Here is a 15,826-nt window from a genome sequence, read left to right as displayed (position 1 = left end):
CAGGGACTAGAACCCGGTGTGCCAGCGCCGCAATGCGGAGGATTAGCCTATTGAGCCACAATGCCAGCCACAAATAAGTCTTTAAAAAAAAACTTGAGGGTTTTCTAGTTCAGGTAATTTTAAAATATTGGAGACATTTGCTGTTATTTAGCATATAGAAGTTCACAAAGATCTTCACTTGTACCTTAGTTCTAAGAAAACATTGGATAAAATAAAATGCTACATAAACATGAATTGCCAGATGGGGAAGACATTATAGAGAAAAAAGTGCATTACATTTAAGATAAGATAAAATGAAGATAAAATTAAGATAAGAAAAAATCTCGAAGTGAACTTCAATAGAAGTATTATCACAGAGATGTTCACAACAGTGCAACAGCCAAGTAATCCCCAGAGGTTTTGGTCATTTTCTTCTCCAATATCCCGGGTTTTCCCTGTTATCGCTTTATCATGAAAACATGATTTATGAGTGTCAAGGTTGCTTCAGCCTTCAAACCAACCTACTGATGAACATCCAGGGCCACACAAGAAACGTGAGCAATGATCATCCCTCCTAAAGAGAAACTTCAAATTCTCTCTCTCTTTTATTTAGAAAATAGGACTTCTATTTAATAATTATGCTTTTACCCAAATTAGGGCTTTATAGAATTTTAATTCTCAGGATAGCATTTTGAAAGAAAGTAGACTGAAATATTATGAAATGAATCATTCCATTTGTCATTTAACTAAGTAAGCTTTGGGGAATTCAAAGATAAATAACTCCTTTCACTAAATTGTCCACAGGTTAGTTTCAGAGACACATAGTGAGTAATGGCTTTGCTTTACGTAAGGGCTGCTGATCAGAACTTATGGCAGCGCAGGAGATTCACTACTTCATTTTAGATTCTGAAAGAAAAGTCAGCCGGGCAAAGTACAATATTCTGCAAGAGTGACCTATGCAATACCTTACCAGTGGAAACATGCCAAGCATAGCTGGTAAATCCATGTCATCCTGTAAGTATCTTATGATGCTTTTGAATTAAATGAAAGCTAAATTTAAATACCTGATCTGATTTGAACACAGAACAAAAACATCATACAGGGAGATTTTGACTGATATCAATCACAGTTCACTAACTTATATTCACTTTGCTGAATGTATAATTTATCATGCCCTGTAGGATAATTCCATCCTCACATCTGCAAGTTACCATGAAACTCAAGTTGCAGAAATTATATTAATCTTCTATAAGTTATATGTGCTGTATTTATGTATTTTTCATTATAGCAATAGCCCTAAGAATATATCAGAAGCACAAAAATTTTAATAATAGTCCACTTTCTATAGTATATGATAACTGGATAGAAAGAAAACAGCATGATACTCTAGATAAGAGGATAATTCCAAATACTCAGCTTGGTGAGAAAATCCAGTCACTAGCACATTTACACATCATAATGGCTCTTTGAGTTTTGCTTTTTTTCACTTTGCCAACAGCAAGGTTGATAAACATGTGCAAAGAAAAAATAGTTGAGAAAATTAGCATATTTACAAACTATACATGGATAAATGATAGTTTAAATTCAAGGTAAGATTTTCCCTTTACTGGATTGGTTAAAACCTCACTAATTCAATTCCAAGAATACTTATAAATATAACAATTACATTCATTTGTACTACAGTCCTTACGAAAGTTCTCTGGGAGCAAGACCAAATCTTGTGTGCCTTTCTATCCATAACAAACCTAGCACACTACCTGAGCCATGGTAAGGTCTCCCAAATTTCTTGTACTATATACCACGCTGCGTACATAGTTACGCCTTCTTCCATCTCTCTTAACATTCCTTTAATATTTCCATTGCATGAACTCTCCATGTTGAATAATGGATACAGTCTTCAAATCTTTCAAGTCTCCCCCAAACTACTCTTAACCTGAATCACTGAATTTATATTTATTCTTCATTTATACAATAACTAGTTTTTTTCTTAGATTTGCTAATTTTATGTTTCTTGTTCACCATTCAGGAATCTAGCTTTCTCCTCCTTCTTTTGATATTTTTTTTAACTTTTATTTAATGAATATAAATTTCCAAAGTACGATTTATGGATTACAATGGCTTCCCCCACATACCGTCCCTCCCACCCACTACCCTCCCCTTTCCCACTCCCTCTCCCCTTCCATTCACATCAAGATTCCTTTTCGATTATCTTAATATACAGAAGATCAGCTTAGTATACATTAAGTAAGGATTTCAACAGTTTGCTCTCACACAGAAACATAAGGTGAAAAATAATAGATGATTTTTTTTAAATGATGATGAAATCAGATCAGACCTATTATCATGTTTAATCCCAGTGAGAGTCAAGTTGGGAGTTGATAATTTCTTTTTTTTTTTTTCTTTTTTCTTTTTTTTTTTTTTTTTACAGAGGATCAGTTTAATATACATTAAGTAAAGATTTCAACAGTTTGCACCCCATAAAAACACAAAGTGAAATATATTGTTTGAGTACTCGTTATAGCATTAAATCTCAATACACAGCACATTAAGGACAGAGATCCTACATGAGGAGTAAGTGCACAGTGACTCCTGTTGTTGACTTTACCAATTGACACTCCTGTCTATGGCATCAGTAGTCTCCCTATGCTCCGGTCATGAGTTTCCAAGGCTATGGAAGCCCTCTGAGTTCTCCGATTCTTATCTTGTTTAGACAAGGTCATAGTCAAAGTGGAGGTTCTCTCCTCCCTTCAGAGAAAGGTACCTCCTTCTTTGAAGACCTGTTCTTTCCACTGGGATCTCACTCACAGAGATCTTTTGCCGGAGTGTCTTGGCTTTCCATGCCTGAAATACTCTCATGGGCTTTTCAGCCAGATCCGAATGCCTTTAGGGCTGATTCTGAGGCCAGAGTGCTATTTAGGACATCTGCCATTCTATGAGTCTGCTGAGTATCTCACTTCCCATGTTGGATCACTCTCCCCTTTATTTATTCTATCGGTTAGTGTTAGCAGGTACTAGACTTGTTTATGTGCTCCCTTTGACTCTTAGTCCTTTCATTATGATCAATTGTGAACTGAAATTGATCACTTGGACTAGTGAGATGGCATTGGTACATGCCACCTTGATGGGATTGAATTGGAATCCCCTGGTATGTTTTTAACTCTACCATTTGGGGCAAGTCAACTTGAGCATGTCCCAAATTATACTTCATTCTTCCACTTATAATTCCTGTACCATGCTATCTCAAAAGAATAAAAACACAAGGATTGTTCATATTTATAGCATACTGTGTGATATTTTTATACATATACACACAGCATGGAAATCAGGGAAGTTAAATTTCCATCAGTTCAAACATTCATTTCTGTGTGTTGAAACCATTCAAAATCCTCTCTTCTCTTCTGAAATATATAATAAATTGTTCTAAACTATGATACCATACTGTTTTCTGGGCCCAGTTCTTCGCCAGCTCACCTGTTAATTCCTGTGTATGGTCAATTAGTTTTGTTTGTTCTGTGATATCTGACAATGAGCTCCTATTTCTGGGAAATTTTCTTCAATATTCTCCAGTTTAGTTTAAACATGGTTTCTTCCAGAGAGAATATGTTTCTGCTTTTGCCACACGACAGCAAAACCACTTAACGTTTTGAGTTCAAGCTCATCCATCCAGGAAGCATGACTCATTGTAGGGCAGGGGAAAAGATAGCCGATAATTTGGGGAGGTAACTGTTCTTGGTCCTGGACTGACAGCGTTAAGTAGGCTGGCTTAATTCCAGTCTACCCTGTTAGGGACTAAACGTTCGTGTCCTCCCACCCTTCATAGACTGAAATGCTAAATCTCAACATGATGGTCTTGGGATGTAGGTAAATTTGGGAGGTGGTTAAGTCATGAAGGCACAGCTCCCCTGGGATTAGTGGGATTGGGATTAATGCCGTCATAAGAGCAGGCACGGCTTGATCTTGCTCTCTGGGCTCTCCACCATGTGAGGATAAAACAAAATGGTTGCCCACCACCCAGGAACAGTGCCCTCACCAGAAATAACTCTTCAAGACTCGTGATCTCGACTTCAAGAATAGGGAGAAGTAAACATTCACCATTTGAGACAAGAAGGTATGGTGCTCTGCTACAGCAAAATGAACCAACTAAGAGATCCCTTGAAGTTGAGCTGCAGTTAGGTTGGGATCAGAAGCATGGAGCAGTTTCCTATAGATAGTGTAACACATTACTGAAAATAGAGTGGTTGAAAACAATACAAATTCATCATCTTTGAGCTCCACCATTTCAAGTGCTGAGATTCTGAGATGTGTCTTGCTCAGGTATAGAATTAAGGTGTCCCCAGTGGTGTGTTTCTGGGCATTCCCAGGGAAAATTCATTTTCCTGTTCTTTCCAGTCCACTGCCCATGACCCTGTCCCTCTGTCTTCAACCCAGAACTGGCCATTGCATTAAACTGATGCTGGCTCTCTTGCCTCCCTCTTGCACTTGTAAGGCCCATCTGGACAAAATTTCTATTTTAAGATACACTAATTAGCAACAATTTCCTTTTGCCATGAAACATCATATTCACAGGATCCAGGAATAAGGACACAGATAATTTTGAGTGGGCCATTATTCCACTTATCACAGAGACTTTACACTAGAATTTTCTCCTTAACTTTCTTCCTTGTCCTATAAACGCAAAGAATCATGAAGAGTTAAGTTCAAGTTCATCAGATTTATTAAACACCTTCAAGGCTAACATTGGCATCAGTGCTCTGTTTACTCCTGTATGTTCCCTAAATGACTTACTATTTGCCTACATTCTATTTCTTATTTTCTTGGTAGCCCACCAACATATTTAATGGTGCATTTTTAAAAATCATTTTTTCTATAACTTTAGGAGTTTTGGAGAAAAAAAATGGATAACCTGGTCCACTGTCTGCCCATAATCAGATGATGTAGCAGCAGGATAGTTTCAAAGGCCTCCACCTGGGGCTGGCATTAGAGTGCAATAGGATAAGCCACCATCCATAACACTGGCATCCATATAGAGCTCCAGTTCAAGTCCCAGCTGTTCTGCTTGTGATCCAGCTTCTTACCAATGTGCCTGGGAAAGCAGTGGATGACAGCACAGGGAGTCAGGACCCTGCCACCCACGTGGGAGACTCAGATGGAGTTCTGTCTCCTGGATTCGTCTCAGCCCGGCCCAAGCCATTGAGGCCATTTTAGGAGTGAACCAACAGATGTCCCTCTGCCTTTCAAATAAATAAAAAAAATTTAAAAAAATTAAAAAAATTAATTTCAGTTAAATATGAAATCTAATAAGCAAATAACTTTTAAGATGATTCTACCTGATAAATATACATGTAATATCCATAAATATGTATCATTAAAGTAGACTTCCTGTTTTGCTTCACCAAAAAAAATATCATCACCTTCGATTTTTCCTGGACATAGGTTAACCAAAGGGCAATTTTTTTGAATTGACAATTGTCTTCCAACTATTTCCAGGTTGCCAAGGATTTGCTAAGTCAATGCCAATTCACTACCATCTCTTGGCATATCCGTTGACATATAGAAAGGGCTTTGGTTACTTTGATTTAATTTTATCCCACAAACTTTTAATAAGTACTTCTCTATGCAGTTAAGTTACTAGGAATAAAAGAATGCTAAATTAAAATAGAATCTCACTTTACCCTTAAGGAACTCTGAACCTAACAGCAAATACAGCATATAAACATAATTAGACTCTGGTTTCTTATATATAATAATAAAAACATTACTTCTAGATAAAAAAAGAACACACAAAAAAAGAGCGTTACAAACCACACTTGGATTTAATATGAAGTAACTCACAAAAGAAGGCAGAGTTCAACTTGAGTCTTTAAAAATGAGAAGTTTGACAATGAGAAAAGAGGAAAATCATATTCTAGGAAAAACTCAAGGATGAAAACAGGTAAAACATGAATTCCAAATAGTTCAGCATAACCTGAAGACAGTGAATCTTATAGAATGGTGAACAATGATGTGGGAGAGGAATCATATCTCAGAAGGCATCATCCACACAAGGCTTCCACGTAACTCTGAGATACATTTTATCAGGACATCTGGGCTACAGGCAACAGCAAAGAAGCATCTCAAAAAGGAGATGTGCCACCTCATATAATAAGCAGCTCCAACATATGATAGCTCCAGTGTTGAATAATTCAGCAGCCCAATGATGTCAGCAATGACTCAGCTTATTTCTGTTTTCCCATTTTGCATGTTATAGTGTGTCAATTACCTCTTCTCTGGATTTAGTAGCCATAGGCACTGTATCTTGAACCAACAACAGGAAAAGAAATAATTTCTATGTTCAGCTCTGTATTTTTCTTCTTATAAATACGGAAAGCTACCACAGAGATATCCCTACTGAAAGATAACTCCTTATGTTCACCTAAAATGACATTAGACATTTTTAAAGAATTTATTTCAGGGGCCGGCACTGTGACACAATGGATTAATGCCTGGACTGAAGCATCGGCATCCCATATGGGTGCTGGTTCTGGTCCCAGCTGCTCGTCTTCTGATCCAGCTCTCTGCTATGGCCTGGGACAGCAGTAGAAAATGGCTCAAGTCCTTGGGCCCCTGCAGCTCTGGCCATTGCGGCCATCTGGGGAGTGAACCATCGGATGGAAGACCACTCTCACTCTGCCTCTCCTCTATGAAACTCTGACTTTCAAATAAATAAATAAATCTTAAAAAAAGAAGAAGAATTTATTTCAGAAGCAGAAACACAAAGAAAAAGAGAGACAGATAAAAAGAGAAAACTAGACAGAGAGAGCACTTCTATTGTTGGTCATTCCACAAGTGCCCAGAATAGCAAGGACCCAGCCAGGTCAAAGTGAGAAAACAGGAACTCAATCCAAATCTCCCACATGGGTGGCCTGCACCAAGTCCTATCAGGGTCTGCACTGGCAGGAAGCTGGAGTCAGGAACCAGAGGCAGGCGCTGAACACAGGTATTCTGATGAGGGACACAGGCTTCCTGTTGACATCTTAATAGCAGTACAAGTGCCTGCTCTTAGAGAGTCTCCCTAAACCAAGACTATCATGGGCAATGGATTTATCAGGTCTTCTAGTCAATGCCTCTCCCTTGCAGCTGAGGAGAGACCTGGGCTTCCATGAAATACCTACTCAACATCTGGTTGAAATAAATGAATAGAATTTGAGCTCCGATATAATAAAGATGGAGACATTACTAATGAGGAGACAGGCAATAATATTTCATGCAGATCATTGGGCCAGTTTTGAAAAACCATGGCATAGCATTGTTAGTGGATAAATTAGAAATAAACAAGATGAGGTTGGTTTTTTTATCAAAAAATCAGCAAGCAACTGTAGAATGATATGACTGTGTGTCAGCACGTTTCTATTTTCCAAAGAAGAAAATACTTGACCATTCTATCAAACATGCAATAAAGCCAGTGACATTTTTACTTAAGAGAGTAACATTGCTGATGATAAAGAGAGGTTTCCTATAAGGAGGTTTGTATCAGGGCCAGCCCTCTGCTGTAGCAAGTCAAGCCACTGCCCACAGCACCAGCATCCCATATTGGCACTGGTTCTAGTCCTAAGGGCTCCACTTCTGATTGAATTCCTTGCTAATGCGCCTGGGGAAGCAGTAGACAATGGCCCAAGTGCTTGGACCACTGTACCTGTGTGGGAGGCCCAGAAGAGGCTCCTGGCTCTTGGTTTCAGTCTGGCCTAGCTCTAGCAACTGCAGCCATTTGGGGAGTGAACCAGAGGAAGGAAGATCTCTCTCTCTCTCTCTGCTTCTGCCTCTCTGCCTCTCTCCATCTCTGTAACTCCTCCTTTCAATAAATAAATCAATACATCTGTTTCTTTAAAAAAAAGAACAATTTTGTATCATAGTATAGCCAACAACACATTAAACACATTTTTGAGACTTGATTCTTTCTACTAAGTTCCTAGTTAGATAATTAAGGCATTAAGAAAAGTTTCATGGATAACTTGGGATATGAAATCTACTTTTTTAAGATTTTTTTTAACTTTTATTTAATGAATATAAATTTCCAAAGTACAGCTTATGGATTACAATGGCTTCCCCCCATAACGTCCCTCCCACCCGCAACCCTCCCCTTTCCCACTCCCTCTCCCCTTCCATTCACATCAAGATTCATTTTTGATTCTCTTTATATACAGAAGATCAGTTTAGCATACATTAAGTAAAGATTTCAACAGTGAAATCTATTTTAATAAGAACATGACCATAAAGGAGGTCGAGTAAGAGACAGACCAAAAAGTAGTTATGAGCAAGTAATTACTAACACTGAAAAAAAGTCATTTTAATGTAGTAATAAATTCAGAAACCAAAATAAAGTAAATTTGATTAGGGGTTGAGAGATGAAGATGGCAAAACTGTCTCTTTAGGCATTTAAGAAGAAAAGGACAGCTGGCTGATAGCCAACGTTGGTCAGCTCAAAGGAGGGCTCTATTTGAATGGTGGTCACTCGAGTCCCTCACAGAGAAAAACCAAAGAGGTGGAGAAATTGAAAATGCTGAGGAGTCTGGCCAAGTCCCCATGCAAAGCGCTCTGGGATGCAGGTAAGCATGTGCCTGGAAAGGAAGAACATCACATGGGAAGAAAGCCGAGGTCCAGACGGCTCTTTCAAAATCATATACACACCAGCAGTCCGTGTGATAGAAAATCTTACCTGTTCCAGCCATCTGGGGAGTGAACCAGCAGATGGAAGACACCTCTCTCTCCCTCCCTCTTTCTCTTTCTCCTACCCTTTCTCCTCCTCTACATCTCTCTCTCCCTCTCCCTCTGATTCTGACTTTCAAATAAATAAGTAAATCTTAAAAGAAAAAGCTCTCCCGTAGCTATAGTTTTGGTCACAGCTTACTCCTGCACATTAGAAGGTGTTTGTTCACATTTCCTAGAGTAGCCCATGTTCTTTCCTGTGAGCATGTCTTCACCTTGCCCATGCTCTAGTACCTAACAAAAAATGAATATATTTATAAATGATATTAGTGGGCTATCGTTCTGAAATATAAAACACAAAAAGAAAACATCAAAAATAAACCCACCTATTCTCAAGCTGGACTATGGTGTTAGCATCTTATTCGGAGTCAGCACATGTTATCAGGGTCTGCAATGGGAAAACCATCAACCAACTGTTCCAGGGAATTACTGAAAGCTTATTCAAGATTTATCACAAAATTGGGGACACCTCTGAATAGGATCTAAATGTAGGCATTTAATGGCCAAAATTCTGTTGTCAGAGTATTAGGGTAAAATTTCGGAACACCCTCTTTCTTGCTGAAATTTGCCCTAGCCTCATGGAAAAATAAACTACCCGCTTGCTAGAATGGACACATGCACAATCACCAAGCACACCAGGATATCTTCTGTGGAATTATATCAGGATAGAAGTTGTCAAATTGCAGCATTACAAATTTTTATCTGAATCTGAAATCCAACAGCAAATCTGAAATTTCAGAGTATTATTTTGATTTACACAACTCTCTAGAGAGTTTAGAGCCCATAAATCAAAAAAGATCATATTGGAGTATTTTCAACCATGACAAATATAACTTTGTCCTAATCCTTTAAGCATAACTTAAAATATAGTGGCACTCATATTACTAAACTCAGCACTCTTATAAGTCAAGAGTTTTAAAATTTCTCATTATGAATATACAGTAAATTAAGTATAAAAATTAATGTAGAACATCAAATATACTTGAAACAATTTATTTTCAAATGAACTCAGAGTAAATGTATATAGTGTTTTCTCTACTTATTTCCAAGACAGGCACCTTTCACTCACATACAAATATTTCTTTATTTATTTATTTATTTTTAATTTAGTAAATATAAATTTTCAAAGTAAAGTTAATGGATTACAATGGCTTCCCCCCACATAATTTCCCTCCCACTTGCACCACTCCCATCTCCTGCCCCCTCTCCCATTCCATTCACATCAAGATTTATTTTCAATTATCTTTATATAAAGATCAATTCAGTATATATTAAGTAAAGATTTCATCAGTTTGCACCCACACAAAAACAGAAAGTGTAAAATACTGTTTCAGTACTAGTTATAGCATTACTTCACTTTGGACAACACACTAAGGACAGATCCCACGTGAGAAGTAAGTACACAGTGACTCCTGTTGTTGACTTAACAATTTGACACTCTTGTTTATGGCATCTCCCTAGGCTCTAGTCATGAGTTGCCAAGGCTATGGAAGCCTTTTGAGTTCGCTGACTTTGATCTTATTCCGACAGGGTCATAGTCAAAGTGGAAGTTCTCTCCTCCCTTCAGAGAAAGGTACCTCCTTCTTTGATGACCCATTCTTTCCACTCGGATCTCACTCACAGAGATCTTCCATTTAGGTCTTCTTTTTTTTTTTTCCCAGGGTGTCTTGGCTTTCCATGCCTGAAATACTCTCATGGGCTCTTCAGCCAGATCCGCATGCCTTAAGGGCTGATTCTGAGGCCAGAGTGCTATTTAGGACATGTGCCATTCTATGAGTCTACTGTGTATCCTGCTTCCCATGATGGACCGTTCTCTCCCTTTTTGATTCTATCAGTTAGTATTAGCAGACACTAGACTTGTTTGTGTGATCCCTTTGACTTTTAGACCTATCAGTGTGATCAATTGTGAACTGAAATTGATCATTTGGACTAGTGAGATGGCATTGGTACATGCCACCTCGATGGGATTGTATTGGGATCCCCTGGCATGATTCTAACTCCACCATTTGGGGCAAGTCTGATTGAGCATGTCCCAAATTGTACATCTCCTCCCTCTCTTATTCCCACTCTTATATTTAACAGGGATCACTTTTCAGTTAAAATTTAAACACCTAAGAATAATTGTGTGTTAATCACAGAGTTTTACCAATAGTACTAGAACAAAACAAAGAGAAAATACTAAAATGGATAAAGTATTAATTTTTTATTAATAGCTGCAGATGAAAAATCTTTTAAAATAGTTATGACAAATAGATTTTAGCATAGTGCCATACTTGAAAACTTTTTCTAATGATCAATTTAGTGCTAAGGAAATTTCAAATACTAGGATTAAAGTCCTTTATATAAGATCTTTTTGATATTTGATCAAAATATATATAAAGAAAATAAAGTTTTCTTGCATCCCAACTTGATTATTGATTTTTAAGGCAATCAGTAAAGTCAATTAAAGCAATCTAAGATATGTGGCCAAGTAAGCCTACCCATTATTTCAATCCATTTTGTCTGAGTATCAAACAGGATACTAATGACTGATTCCTACATAGAGTTAAGCACAGCTTTCATGTTTGAGTACTTGATATTAAAAAAAAACTAACATATGTCTCACAGATAAGTGAAAAAATAATAAATAAAAATGTTTCATTAAATGGGAAAAGCACAGATTTTGGAGGAAAAATGATCTTGGTTTGAATTCTCTGCCTCATATTTTGGGGTATGTAGTCTTAGGCCATTAACTCAAACTCTTACCTCAGTTCCCCTGTTTTGACACCAAACTTGGTGTTCATTAGGACAAGCATCATATGTAAAAACATTTAACATCACTCTGACCAGAAAATAAGGATGAGACCAAAAAGCCCATTTGGGCTAAATTTTATAATTTAGCCAACAGACCAAAAGTTGATGATGCTTATGCCTGGGGAAAAAATGGCTGCATACACGATTAATTCTGCTGTGAGATACATGATCTTTGTTTGGTGGTACAAGGAAAGGAGAGGATGGGAGCAAATAGATCCCGCCTGGGGCAAATGTGAGATTACAGGAAGTAGGAACCTGGAGGAAGAGCCCAAGAGACCCGCGGGCAGGTGTGGACTTTGGCGATAGCTGGAAGGCACAGTGTTTATGCCCCCCTGGGACAAAGCAGTGCATCCCAACAAGTCAGGTAACAGCGAATGAATGGATTCTGCGTAGAGTCCTCAGACTGCATGGTGATGCAGTGTCTAATGCAGCCATCAGCAGGGTCCCAGCCTCAAACAACAAAATCAGAACGCCATTCCCCCAGTGAAGGAAAGGAGGAAAAGACAATTGAGTTTTTAAGATGATCCTTGCCGGCACCACAGCTCACTAGGCTAATCCTCCACCTTGCGGCGCCAGCACACCGGGTTCTAGCCCCGGTCGGGGTGCCGGATTCTGTCCCAGTTGCCCCTCTTCCAGGCCAGCTCTCTGCTGTGGCCAGGGAGTGCAGTGGAGGATGGCCCAAGTGCTTGGGCCCTGCACCCCATGGGAGACCAGGAGAAGCACCTGGCTCCTGCCATCGGATCAGTGCGGTGCGCCGGCCACAGCGCACCAGCCGTGGCGGCCATTGGAGGGTGAACCAATGGCAAAGGAAGACCTTTCTCTCTGTCTCTCTCTCTCACTGTCCACTCTGCCTGTCCAAAAAAAAAAAAAAGGATGATTCTTAGATGCATCAGCAAAGTGGCTGATTTATTTAAACAAGGATACAAATTTTAAAATATTTTTTAACGTTTGAGAAATGTAAAAACAATGGCTAGTAAGCAGTTGAGCTTGAACTGAAGTTTCCCAAATCAGTCTCAAAGCATTTTACTCGGGGACAGTGCTGTGGTGTAGGACAAGCCTCTGCCAGTTCCAGCTCCCTGCTGAGGTGCCTGCGAAGGCTGATGTGCCTGTGTTTGGGCCCCTGCACCCATGTGGGAGACCTGGAAGAAGCTCCTGACTTCTGGCTTCAGATTGGCTCAGCTCCAGCTGTTGCAACCATTGGGGAAGTGAACCAGTGGATGGAAGATCTTTCTTTCTCTCCCTCTGTCTGTAACTCTACCTCTCAAATAAATAATTAAAATCTTTAAAAAAAATCATTTTACCTTCAAACACTATAAAAACCTTAAAGTCAAAATAAAATCACACTTTCTTCAATACCAGTTACTACAATGGCAAATTTAATGGGAAAGATAGAATATTTCGGTAATTTTTTAAAAAATATGTTTATTTTAAACACACACACACACAGAGAGAGAGAGAGAGAGAGAGAGAGAGAGAGAGAGAGGTATTTTATCCACAGCCAAGTCTGAGCCAGAGAAAGCCCGGAGTCAGGAACTCCTTCTTGGTCTCCTACATGGATGGCAGGGCCCCAGGTACTTGGACCATCCTCCACTGCCTTCTCAGGTGCATTATCAGGGAGCTGGCTTGCAAGTAGAGCAGCCAGGACTTCAACTGGCACTATGATAATGGGACACCATCTTTCCAAGTGGCAGCTTAGCCTGCTGCACCACAAGGCCAAGCCCTTTCGGGGGATATTATAGAGGAGGAACCAATAAAGCACCCCCCACCTACAACTGACAGAACATCAAATACTCAGATGTAGACCTTTCACCATCCAAATGCACCAAGGCCCAAATACCTGTGTTCATTCCTACATTACTTTCTGTGACACTGTTCCATGTTTGGTGTGACACCCATGGCCAGCACAGTCATTCTAAGCCACTGGTCAAACACAGACAGCAGATGAGACTGGGTGGTACACCTGACAGGTGTGTCACCCAGGTTGCTATACCTCACCTCTGAAGGAACGCTCTGGTCATTGTCCCAGGCCTTTATGTCAGTGTTACCCTGTCTAGTACCCTCACTGAGGGTTGTGTAGGCCCCAGGTGTCACATCTCTCAGTCCCACAACATTTGCAGCTCATATTTGTGTGTTACTTGCTGCAGGAAGCCTAGTGTGTCAGATGCCCAGACAGGAACCTATGCTGTATGATGCTGAATTAACAATGCAATAGGAACACCTGCATCCTTGAGTTGAGTCCTTGGGGCCACTTCATATACTAAGTTCTGTAATGCCATTTGGAAAACTATGGTGAAATATAAAAATCTATCTTGATACATGGAATTAGATAGGGATCCTACTGGTATTACTTTAGGCTAATTGTGCCAACACCATTCCTTACCTAATTTTTCCTTTCCTCATTGATGTTTACCATATAATAAATTACTCTTCAATGCCTTAATCCTTGAGTTTGTTTATGTACAAAACTAACTGTATTAGTCTTTGTTTAGGTCAAATGATCTGAGAACAGTACTAAGTCCAGGTGGGATCTTCCCAAGCCATTCAGCATATTATAAGGCTACCGACTCCATCACTCGCTACATGATCTGGGAATGTATAATGGTCAAATATAATGAGGAAAGTGATTAGAACACAGGCTTGGATATTTTCTGGTTAATTTTTTCTTATTTTAATGCATCTCATTAATTTTATATTCAGAAATCTAGTGCATGCTTTTCTGCCACCACCACTACTAACAAAAACTCTACACCACAGTTAGAGATTTGATTGGATGTAATTGGGTTTTCCTGCCCTGACAGTTTTATCACTCTCGATTCTCTTCTAAATTATGCAGATGCTATTGGTTCTTTTAAATAGTCCTTCCCCCGTATCAGCCCTTATAAATTGCTTAGAAACTCAAGACTGATTAACCATCAGAGTGAGCGAAAATGCTGGGGATGGTGTTAGTTAACCATTATGCTCAGCTGCTTCTCAATTAACCTAAGAGACTCCAGGCCACTCAGCTGTGCAGCCTTGGATAATTCTCAATTGCTCCATGCTTCATTTTCCTCATCTGTAATATGGGGATGATAATAATAGTATCTGCCTACTGATTGTTATGAGGACTGAATGTGCTAATATTTGTGGAGCCTTTAGAAAACAGCCTTGCACACACTAAGCACCATTTTACTCTTTCTTGTCTAATAGAATTTATATTTAATATCTAGAGTCTTCTATGTATTGCACCTCACCCTGTCTGCTTGTTCCTCTGTATCCTAAGTCACACCGAATCTCAAAAAAAGATTAAAGATGTCAGCAAATTAAACTAGGAACGCCTGATTAAGGCTGCATGTATTGTTCTCATAAAGAATGTGGATATAAAGAACAAATAAAGAAATTACTCTCCAGTATAATTAAAAGTTTAAAGGGACTTGGTAGCAGGGGACCTAGGTACAAAGGAGAAATTTTTGAGCATTTCTGAGACCATGTCACAAACCAGCTGCCAAGTACAAGGACCCTGTAATTAAATATTAAAAAGGTCAGAGGCAAAGAGGGAAATTTTTACTACCTACATAATTGAGTGGTGCAGCATTTCTATTAAGACCAAAATAAACAAAGCAGACTTCCTGCACAGCAGGCCTGCTGTTTATGACACATAGTAAAAGCCCAAGCACCCAGCTCAAGTGAGCACAGGCTAAGGTGCCCTGAGACACAAACCTGAATGACCAAAGACCACTGCTCTTTCCAACACACATTGGGAAAATGACAGAGCGACCACCACCACAGCCTACCTGTTCACTGAAACTGGGATTCCGCAAAAACGCAGTTCCCTCCCACAGCAGCTGACGGAGGAGACAGCAAGATCTCCCATCCGCTCTCCAACTCCAGCTAACCCCCAAATTCTCTCAAGCAGGAGAGGGTTGCAAAGGCTGATCCTTGGTCACCCTTGCTGTTATCGAAACCCTCCCACATGCCTCTCGGCCCTTTTTCACCTGGCTCCAATTCTCATTACCTCTTGATTCCCCAACCCTTCTTACGGTGCCCGCTGAATTCCTCAATACCAGTAATCAATCTGGCCTCCTCGCCTGGCTCTCCCCTCTATCTGCAGCACCCAAGTGAAAGCCAGGTTTCCCTCGTAGACACATAACCTTCTTCCTTCCAAGAGGTAGACCCTGGCTTCTGAATCACTTCTCCACCCCCTGGGTTAAAATCTGTTACTCTGAGGCTCACGCCCTCCAGCCAGGGCACTTTGTCAGGGTCACCCCTTGAGCTTCCAACCCTACATTTACTTACTGAGCTCTGGATTCCTTCATTTTCCCTGTATCTCTCAGCC

At 39.6% G+C, this 15,826-nt stretch overlaps 1 long non-coding RNA gene across 1 annotated transcript in view; it reads right to left on the bottom strand.

Moving 5' to 3' along the window:
* Positions 1–15,538, bottom strand: part of LOC149122475 (uncharacterized) — a 101,662-nt gene extending 86,124 nt beyond the window's left edge. The window contains exon 1 of the long non-coding RNA XR_016219488.1: positions 15,285–15,538. This is a non-coding gene — a long non-coding RNA (uncharacterized LOC149122475). The remainder of the gene's footprint in view (positions 1–15,284) is intronic.
* Positions 15,539–15,826: the final 288 nt, after the last annotated feature.

Source organism: Oryctolagus cuniculus, chromosome 13 (genome assembly GCF_051225735.1).
Source record: "Oryctolagus cuniculus isolate XC-2025 breed Fujian yellow rabbit chromosome 13, ASM5122573v1, whole genome shotgun sequence".
Lineage (NCBI taxonomy): Eukaryota > Metazoa > Chordata > Mammalia > Lagomorpha > Leporidae > Oryctolagus > Oryctolagus cuniculus.
The sequence above is the reverse complement of the archived record's forward strand: the minus strand, read 5'-3'. Positions and strand labels throughout refer to the sequence as shown.